The sequence below is a fragment of the Sorex araneus genome, chromosome 3, assembly GCF_027595985.1.
Source record: "Sorex araneus isolate mSorAra2 chromosome 3, mSorAra2.pri, whole genome shotgun sequence".
Lineage (NCBI taxonomy): Eukaryota > Metazoa > Chordata > Mammalia > Eulipotyphla > Soricidae > Sorex > Sorex araneus.
This window is the reverse complement of record NC_073304.1, coordinates 174215998-174225990: the sequence shown is the minus strand read 5'-3', so window position 1 is coordinate 174225990 and position 9993 is coordinate 174215998. Positions and strand designations below refer to the sequence as shown.

Sequence of the window (9993 nt, the reverse complement as noted above, 5' to 3'; positions counted from 1 at the left end):
CCACTATCGCAGCCGCTATTATTTTCTTGACACCCAGCAATCTGTAATTACATCTCAGCCTTCATTACCTATGTCCATGAGTAACATCCTAGCTATCCAAAAACCAGTAGGACAACAGACCACTAGTCTATCCTAATTTCACCCAAACGCCAAAAAATACAAGGACAACTAGTCTATCCTAATTTCACTCAAATGCCAAAAAATACAAGGACCTGTGCAAAGCCCAATGTAAAAAAGCACATTCTCCGAAAGCATCACTTTAAGGATTAGAGAACATCTGAGAGGAAGGACATGTTCTAAAAGGGGAAAATAAAAAGGCAACCACCAATGACCAAGACCACTCAGAATCCTTTTTTGCAACAAGAAGGAACAGGGATAGTGAGCTTAAAGGTCCCTCTTCCATACCACCACCACAACATGAAGAAACAGCGCAGATCTCACCACGAGAGGATGATGAAAGGAATCCAGAAGCTTCAATAGGAGTTTCCTTCAAACTTGAGCTCTCCGATAAAGAATTCAGAGTTGAAATGCTGAATATGTTCAATTAACTCAAAGTAAAGATTGAAAAGGTATCCATTAAATTAAAAGAGGACCTGAGGGAAAATGTAGAACAGATAGCTGAGAAAATTGGGGAAGAAGTGAGAGCAGTAATGAAAAAGGTACAAAAGAAATGTCATGAATGAACGATTAGGTAGATGAAATGAAAAACTGAGTGGGTGCCCTCAAAAGTAGACTGGCGACAGCAGATGTTGGTGTACAACATCGCATAATCTCAGGCCTACCTAGGCTTGGATGTAAACATTATTTTTCTTTTACTGTTACTTTAGCTGACTATACTTCCAGTTATGTAACAGACTTTGATACTGTTTCCGTTGACAAAGTTAATTTGCAAATTCTGCCTATGTGGCTGAATATTATTGGTTAAAACATCAAGCTAGTTGATAAAAGGGGGCTGAACTGACTGTTCTTCATACAGCACAGCACAACTCCGGAGATAGTGATCCTCCCAGAAAAGAATTACTTTCGCGTGCATGTCTTAATACCTCAGACCGTCTAACCAAACCTTACTGCAATATATGTTGCAACAGCAGAAGACAGAATCAGTGAGCATGAAAATGAGCTACAAAAAGCCTACAGGCAACAACAAACAATAGAAAGAGACCTCAAAATAGCTATAGGAAAAATCAGAGTCCTAGGGATGATTTCAAGAGAAACAACATTATAACCATTGGAGTACCAGAAGGACAGGGAAGCAACCCCAGTGAAAAAGCCACAGTCAAAGAAATCACTGCTGGAAAGTTCCCAGAGCTGGAAAATGCAGGCATCCAGATTCAACGATCCAGAAGGGTGCCAGCTAAAAGAAACCCTAACAGAAAAACTCTAAGACATATCATAGTTAGAATGATGGACGTCATGGATAGAGTCACAATACTGCAATCAGCAAGGTCAACGAAGGAAATCACATACAAAGAAATCCAAACAATCATCAGAGACTACTTTGAAAATCTGTATGCCACCAACAAGAGAACCTAGAAGAAATGGACAAATTCCTGGATTGCTATAATCTCCCAAGGCTGAATCAAGAAGACCTGGAATACCTGAACAGTCCTATTAATATCAAGAACATTGAAACTGTAATTAAATGTCTTCCCCAAAACAAAAGCCTGGGTCCAGAAGGATTCACTGTTAATACTTCCAAACATTTAAAGAGGACCTATTGCCAGTTCTCAAGATTTTCCAGGAAATTAAAGAAACAAAAACCTTCCAAAACAGTTTCTATAAGGCTCATATCTCCCTAATACCAGAAGCAAACTAAGACACCACAAAAAAAAAGAAAACTACAGGCCAATATCCCTCATAAACATGGATGCAAAGATTCTCAACAAAATATTAGCAAACAAAATTCAACAACTCATCAAAAAGATCATATACCACGACCAAGTGGGATTCATACTGGGGATGCAAGGATGGTTTAACATTCGGAAATCAATCAACATAATCCATCATATCAATAAAAGAAAAGAACCATATGATCATATCAATAGATGCAGAGAAAGCATTTGACAAATCCAGCACCCATTTTTGATGAAAACTCTCACCAAGTGGGTATAGAAGCGACTTTCCTCAATATAGTCAAAGCCATCTACTACAAGCCTAAGACAAGCATCATCCTCAATAGGGAACAAATAAGAGCCTTCGCTCTAAGATCAGGAATGGTACAAGGATGCCCACTCTCACCACTTCTGTTCAATATAGTATTGGAAGTACTTGCAATAGCAGTTAGGCAAAAAAAGGTATTAAGTACATTCAGGTAGGAAAGGAAGAAATCAAGCTCTCACTATTTTCAGATGATATGATACTATACTTAGAGAACCCTAAAACCTCTACCAAGAAACTCTTAGAGGGGCTGGAGTGATAGCACAGCTGGTAGGGCATTTTGCCTTGCATGCGGCCGACCCGGGTTCAAATCCCAGCATCCCATATGGTCCCCTGAGCACTGCCAGGAGTAATTCCTGAGTGCAGAGCCAGGAGTAACCCCTGTGCATGGCCGGGTGTGACCCAAAAAGCAAAAAAAAAAAAAAAGAAACTCTTAGAAACAATAGACTTGTATAGGAAAGTTGCAGGCTATAAAATCAATACTCAAAAGTCCATGTCTTTGCTATATGCAAATAACGAGAGAGAAAAAAGTGATATGAAAAAAGCAATCCCGTTCACAATCGTGCCTCAGAAAATCAAGTACCTCAGAATCAGCGTAACTAAGGAGGTAAAGGACTTGTACAAAGAAAACTACAAAACACTACTTCAAGAAATAATAGAGGACACAAGGAAATGGAAAGATGTCCCCTGATCAAGGATTGGGAGAATTAACATTGTCAAAATGGCAATACTCCCCAAAGCATTGTACACATTCAATGCGATCCCTATAAGGATACCTATGATAATCAAAAAATGGAGCAAAAACTCCTGCAATTCATATGGAACAATAAGCCTCAAAGAATAGCTAAAGCATCTCTTGGAAAAAAGAATATGGGAGGAATCACCCTCCTCAACCTCAATGTCTATTACAAAGTATTAATTATTAAAACAGCATGGTACTGGAACAAAGGCAGAGCCACAGACCAATGGAACAGGGTTGAATATCCTGACACACACCCTCAAATATATGATCATCTAATCTTTAGTAAGGGAGCAAAAAATGTGAACTGGAGCAAAGAAATCCCCTTCAACAAATGGTGCAGGCAAAACTGGACAGCTACATGAAAAAGAATGGGCTCAGATCCCTACCTAACACCATGTACAAAAGTCAGGTCAAAGTGGATTAAAGATGTAAGTATCAGACCAGAATCCATAAGGTAGATGGAAGACAAGGTTGTCAAAACCCTCCATGACATTGAAGCTAAAGGTATTTTCAAAGATGGCACGCCACAGGCAAGCAGTGAAAACAGAGATAAACAAATGGGACTACCTTAAACTAAGAAGCTTATGCACCTCAAAAGAAACAGTGACCAAAATACAAAGAGAGTCTACAGAATGGGAAAGGATATTCACCCAATACCTATCTGATATGGGGTGGTTGATATCAAAGATATACAAGGCACTGGTTGAACTCCACAATAAGAAAACTTCCAACCCCATCAAAAAATGGGTGATGGAAATGAACAGAAATTTTTTCAAGAAGAAATCCGAATGGCTAAAAGATACCTGAGAAAATGCTCTATGTCAATATTCATCAGGGAGATCCAGATTAAAACAACAATGAGATATCATTTCACACCACAGAGCCTGGCCCACATCCAAAATAACAAAAGCAACCGGTGTTGGTGTGGATGAGGAAAGGGACTCTCCTTCACTGCTGGTGGGAATGCTGACTGGTTCATCCCTTTTGGAAAACAATATGGATGATTCCCATAACATTATAAATTGAGCTCCCATTTGACCCAGGAATAGCACTCCTGGGAATATATCATGGAGAGGCAAAAAGATATAGTAGAAATGACATCTGCATTTGTATGTTCATTGCAGCACTGTTTATAATAGCCAAAATCTGGGAAAAAACGGAGTGCCCAAAAACAGATGACTGGTTAAAGAAACTTTGGTACATCTACACAATGGAACACTATGCAGCTGTTAAAAAATGATGAAGTCATGAAATTTGCTTATAAGTGGATCAAATGGAAAGTATCATGTTAAGTGAAATGAGTCAGAAAGAGAGAGACAGACATAGAAATATCGCACTCATCTGTGGAATATAAAATAACAGAGTGCGAGACTAACACCCAAGAGTAGTAAAATAAGGACCATGAGGTCTGCCCCACAACTTGGAAACTAGTCTTACATGCTGGGGGAAAAGGCAGCTAAGATAGAGAAGGGAACACCAAGTAGAGGATGTTGGGAGGACCCATTCAGTTGGAAGTTGCGAATTGAAAGTAGACTATAGACCAAACACGAAGGGCACTCAATACCTCTCTTGCAAAGTACAACACCCAAAAGGAGAGAGAACAAAGGGGAATGCCCTGCCTCAGAGGCAGGGTGGAATGGTGGGGGATAGGGAGGGGGTGGTGAGAGGGATACTGGGATCATTGGTGGAGGTGAATGGGCACTGGAGGAGGGATGGGTGAACGATCACTGTATGAGTGAAATGCAAACACAAAAATTCATAAGTTTTTAACTGTACATCACAGTAATTCTCTAATAAAATTATTTAAAAAAATAAACTTAGCATTGAAAAAATTTATTCTTATTATTGTTCAGCTAGTATGGTTCAGCTAGTATGGTACTGTAGCACTGTCGTCCCATTGTTCATGGATTTGCTCAAGCAGACACCGGTAATGTCTCCATTCTGAGACTTATTGTTACTGTTTTTTTGGCATATAGAATACACCATGAGTAGCTTGCCAGAATCTGCCAAGTGGGCGGCATACTCTCGGTAGCTTGCCGGGCTCTCCAAGAGGGATGACGGAATCGAAGCTGAGTCGGCCATGTGCAAGGCAAACGCCCTACCCGCTGTGCTATTGCTCCAGTCCATGGTTACAATAGTGTTATCATTTAGAGTTTAATATACAAATTTATTGCACTCACCACTCCTAAATGACCCAAGAACTTCTACTACTGTTCCTATGGCACCTCTACTCCACTTTCTCCTAAACTCCTCCTTCCATCACAATCTTAGGTTTATAGTCCAAGTGTTTGCCATCATTTGATACCAACTATTCCCTTCTTTTATCTCGGTAGTCCAAAGATGGCATCATGTGGTATTTGTCCTTTCCCTCTCACTTATGGCATAACCACTGGGGTACTGGGGATTGAACCTGGGTTGGTGATGTGCAAAGCAACTGCTTTACCCACTGTATTATCTCTTCAGTAAAGGGACGTTACTGAGGCCTGCTCAAGCAAATCAATGAACAACAGGATGACAGTGCTACAGTGTTATCTCTCCAGACCCAAATCTTGAAGTCTTAGGTCCATTTTGAACTAACTCCTTTGCATGGAGCCGGCACTCTCAAGAATGCTACAACAGCGAGCTGGAGTCATAGTACAGTGGGTATGGTAGGGCATTTGCCTTGCACGTGACCGACCCAGGTTCAATTCCCAGCATCCGATATGGTCCCCCAAGCACTGCCAGGAGTAATTCCTGAGTGCATGAACCAGGAGTAACCCTGTGCATCTCAAGGGGTGACCCAAAAATCAAAAAAAAAAAAAGGAATGCTCCAACAACCTCAGAACTATGAAAAGAAGGGAAAGAGTTTGAAAATGAAAAAGTGACAGCGAATTAGACTCAGGTCATGAGGACACAGAAGAAATCCTGGGTCTGTGGGATATGTCCTAGATCAGGAAAATAGTAGCTGAGTGGTCCACAGTGACCAAGATTCCCACTAGCTTTGACTGGGTCCCCTGAGAACTGTGTGCTACTCTGCCATCCCTGGGCTCTCTTAACATCAGCTCTTAATTGTTCCCTATGCTCAAAAGTTTGCTTTTTTCTGTATCTTGAGATAAATCATGTATTATGGTTCCAGAGAGACTATAAGATCATTTAAAATCCTCCAAAGATCAGAGAGAGTTTCACTTCTACCTCTGAGAAAATCAACAGGAGAGAGAACAGTAGATGAACAGCATCCTTTCTCTGAGTCATTCTACTAAATCAGAAGACAGTGAGCATCTGTAGTTCTAAAACCCAAGCCAAAGTCCATGGCTCCTGAGAGGCTGGGGATGAGAGCTCCACGGCACCACAGAGAATCTGCAGATCGAAGGAGGGAAAATGCTGCTTTGCTCTCTCTGAGCCAGTCATGAAACTCTGGACCATGTGAGTGCTCAGAGCACTGCTCTATTTCTATATTTTTACTTTCTCCTTCACTCTCAGAGACTCTTGTGGGGTAAGAAATGTGGAGGGTGTGGAGAGATGGTACAGCAGGTAGGGCTTTCTTTGCAACAGCCAAATGGGGTTCAATCTCCGACACCCGATATGGACGTCTGAGTCCTCCAGAAGTGATCCCTGATTGCAGAGCCAGGAATAAGTCCTGAGCTTCATTTGGTGTGGTCCAATGAACAGAAACGTAAACGAGGAAGAAGTGTGAAAAACATGCAACGGAGTGATTCTTTGTAGTCTACTGGAGACTTTTACTTCATTCACTGTATCAAACAAGTGTAGAGAAATCAGTTACCACCTTAACATAATTATTAATTCAGCATCTATCTCAGGATAACCAGCACAAAGTTCTTTACTGTTTGAAACTATGCCAATGGACAGGCATTTGTCTCAGTGACAGAGCACCTGCTTTGCAAGTATGAGGCCCTGGATTCCACATTGGCAGCACAGACACACACATACACACAGAAACACACACACACACCAGCACATTCACAAATTTTAGTTAGCAAATCAAATGGTATGAAGTTTCTGTAATGCAACAATAACAAATCTTAGGCATCTGCAATTGAACTCTGCGACAGTTAAATCTAAAAGTATAGATCTTACATTCACTGTATCACTGTCACTGTCATCCCGATGCTCATCAATTTGCTCGAGAGGGCATCAGTAATATCTCCATTGTGAGAGTTGTTGTTGCTGTTTTGGCATATCGAATATGCCATGGGTAGCTTGCCAGGCTCTGCCATCCAGGAAGGATACTCTCGGTAGCTGGCCAGAATCTCTAGAGGGCCAGAGTAATCAAACCCAGGTCACCCTCATGCAAGGTAAATGCCCTAGCAGCTGTGCTATCACTCCATCCCAATCTTATATTAAATTTGGCTATCAAAATCAAAGTAAATGTTCATTTTGAGGCATAAAAAAAGCAAAAGACTAAGAACTAAAATACCAAAATTGCAGCTATTCAAATTGTCACTGTCTTCTTGGTGGTGGAATATGTGCACTGGTGAAGGGATGGGTGTTTGAGCATTGTATAACTGAGACTTAAACCTGAAAGCTTTGTAACTTTCCACATGGTGATTCAATAAAAGAATAAAAAATTAAAAAATGTCACTGTCACTGTCATCCCGTTGCTCATCGATTTGTTCAAGCGGGCACCAATAACGTCTCTCATTGAGAGACTTATTATTACTGTTTTTGGCATATCCAATACTAACAGGTAGCTTGCCAGGCTCTGTTGTGTGGGCTCCATACTCTAGGTGGCTTGCCAGGCTCTCCAAGAGGGGCGGAGGAATCGAACACAGGTCGGACGCGTGAAAGGCGAACGCCCAACCGTGTGCTAGCGATCCAGCCCATTCAAAATGTATCAGTGTAAAAATGATGAAATAGCACATGCCTCTATTTGCATATATGTCATTAAGGCAGGGGGTGGAAATCTGCCGTTTATAAGAAAACTAAAGAGTCAACCTATAAAAAATTAATTTCTGGATTTACCAAACTACGTTACTTCTTTTTTTTTTTTCAAATGAACAAGGCCATCAAGAATATGCTAATAGCAAGAAATAATGAGGTAACCACTCAGGAAACCCAAGTCCTAATCCGAATCCTCATTGCACTCTCTCCAGGAGGTATGGGTGTGCAAATTTTGCGTGTGGACCATGCTGGGCTTGCTGTGTCATGTGGACAAGGTATCAAGAAACCAGCCTGGCCTGACTTCTAGGCATCATGGGTGTCAACGGCCACTAAACTGCTCCTCTGTGCAGAGCTGAGATCTTTATTCTCTGAACTCATGAGCAGGTTACAGTACTACGTTTCCTTTAGTTCTTAATCCTCATTCACTAAAGGATAGAATATCTTGAAATAAGAAAATACAGGGTTTTTTTATTAGCCCGCAGATGTCTTTGGAAGAATTTCTATTTGACTGAACAAAAAAAAAAATGTGTTCTGAATGGTCAATATCTCATACTGTGTCCGTCACAATACAGCTGCCACATTCACACTTTCACAAATTTTGTCTCTCCCCAGACCAGCCCTGCAGGAACATGAGGAACCACACAAAGCTGAGTGAGTTCATCCTGCTGGGAATCCCTCAGACCCAGGGAGTAGAGACTGTGCTCTTTGTCGTCTTTTTATTTATTTATCTCTTCACTTTAGTTGGCAATTTACTCATCCTCATAGCAATCCTTTCCTCCCCTGCCCTTCACACCCCCATGTACTTCTTCTTAGGGCTGCTGGCCATTTTTGATATCATCATGCCCGCTGTGACCTGTCCCAAGATGCTGCTCTATCTCTCTGGCCAGAGCCGGGCCATTTCTTACGAGGGCTGCGCCACACAGATCTTCTTCTACCACTTCCTGGGGTCAGCGGAAGCTTGCCTCTATGCTGTGATGTCCTATGACCGCTATGTGGCCATCTGTTACCCCCTGAGGTATTCACTCATCATGAGACCCGAAGTCTGTGTGGGGTTGGTCGTGGGAGCCTGGCTGCTGGGCTGTGTTCACGGCTCCATCCTGACCTCCTTCACTTTTACACTGACCTACTGTGGCTCCAATCGCGTGAACTACTTCTTCTGCGACATCCCTGCTGTCTTGCCCCTGGCCTGTGAAGATACCTCACTGGCCCAGATCGTAATTTCCTCAGCCGTTAGCTTTCTTGGTTTATTATTTTGGTTCACTATTTGCTTCTCTTACACGCACATCGGGATTGCCATTTTGAGGATCAGGTCCGCAGAGGGCAGGAAGAAAGCCTTCTCCACCTGCAGTGCCCACCTCACTGCGGTGCTCTTTTACACTGCACCTGTACTCATCACCTACCTGCAGCCCACACGTAACCACTTGGTTGATGCCACTGTGTAAATATTTACTAATATTGTCTCTCCTATGCTGAACTCATTGATCTTTTCCTTAAGAAACAAAGAAGTAAAGAGTTCCTTGAAAAGAGCATATCACAAAGTAATGCTTGCATCTCAAGAATAAATTATAGATTTTAAAATGGACTTAGAAAATGTAATGTCTCCTAAAATTGTCCTTCTGGTTCCTCTTATTAAGTAAATAAGTAAATAAACATAATTGAAAATGCTTTGTTCAATGTGTTTCTTTCTTTTAAAAAACTGGTTAAGAAAAATCTATGCTTTTTTTTCTATACCCATGAGAACCAATTAATAACCCTATAACTATTATACTTCTAACTGTATACTAATGGGTAAGAATTCTAAAGGGTATAGAAAATATTAAATACTAAACAAGTGCTATATATTTCACATGGCAAAATCAATTACATTTTCCAGATCAAAATAAAGAGTTTCATAACAGTGCCAATTCATTGTTTGTAAATAATTTGAGTTACTGGTAATCAACTATAAGGAAACTTTTTTAAAAAAGCAAACTAGAGTTATTCAACAGTGTCAAGGAGACAGGCACTGTTAAAACAGAAGTTATAATTTTCTTAAATTTATTTGTAGTATTGTTCAGGTAGTATGGACACAATAGTGTTATCATTCAGAGTTTGATGTACAAAGTTACTGCACCTCACCACCCCTATATAACCCAAGTTTTCTACTATTGTTGCTATGGCACCTCTACTCCACTTCCTCCTAAACTCCTCCTTCCCTCACAATCTTAGGTTTACAG

The 9993-nt window shown here is 41.0% G+C and overlaps 1 pseudogene; it reads left to right on the top strand.

The window, feature by feature from the left end:
• The first annotated feature begins 8406 nt into the window (after positions 1-8406).
• On the top strand, positions 8407-9339 carry LOC101557051 (olfactory receptor 148-like; annotated as a pseudogene).
• The last annotated feature ends 654 nt before the right edge of the window (positions 9340-9993 follow it).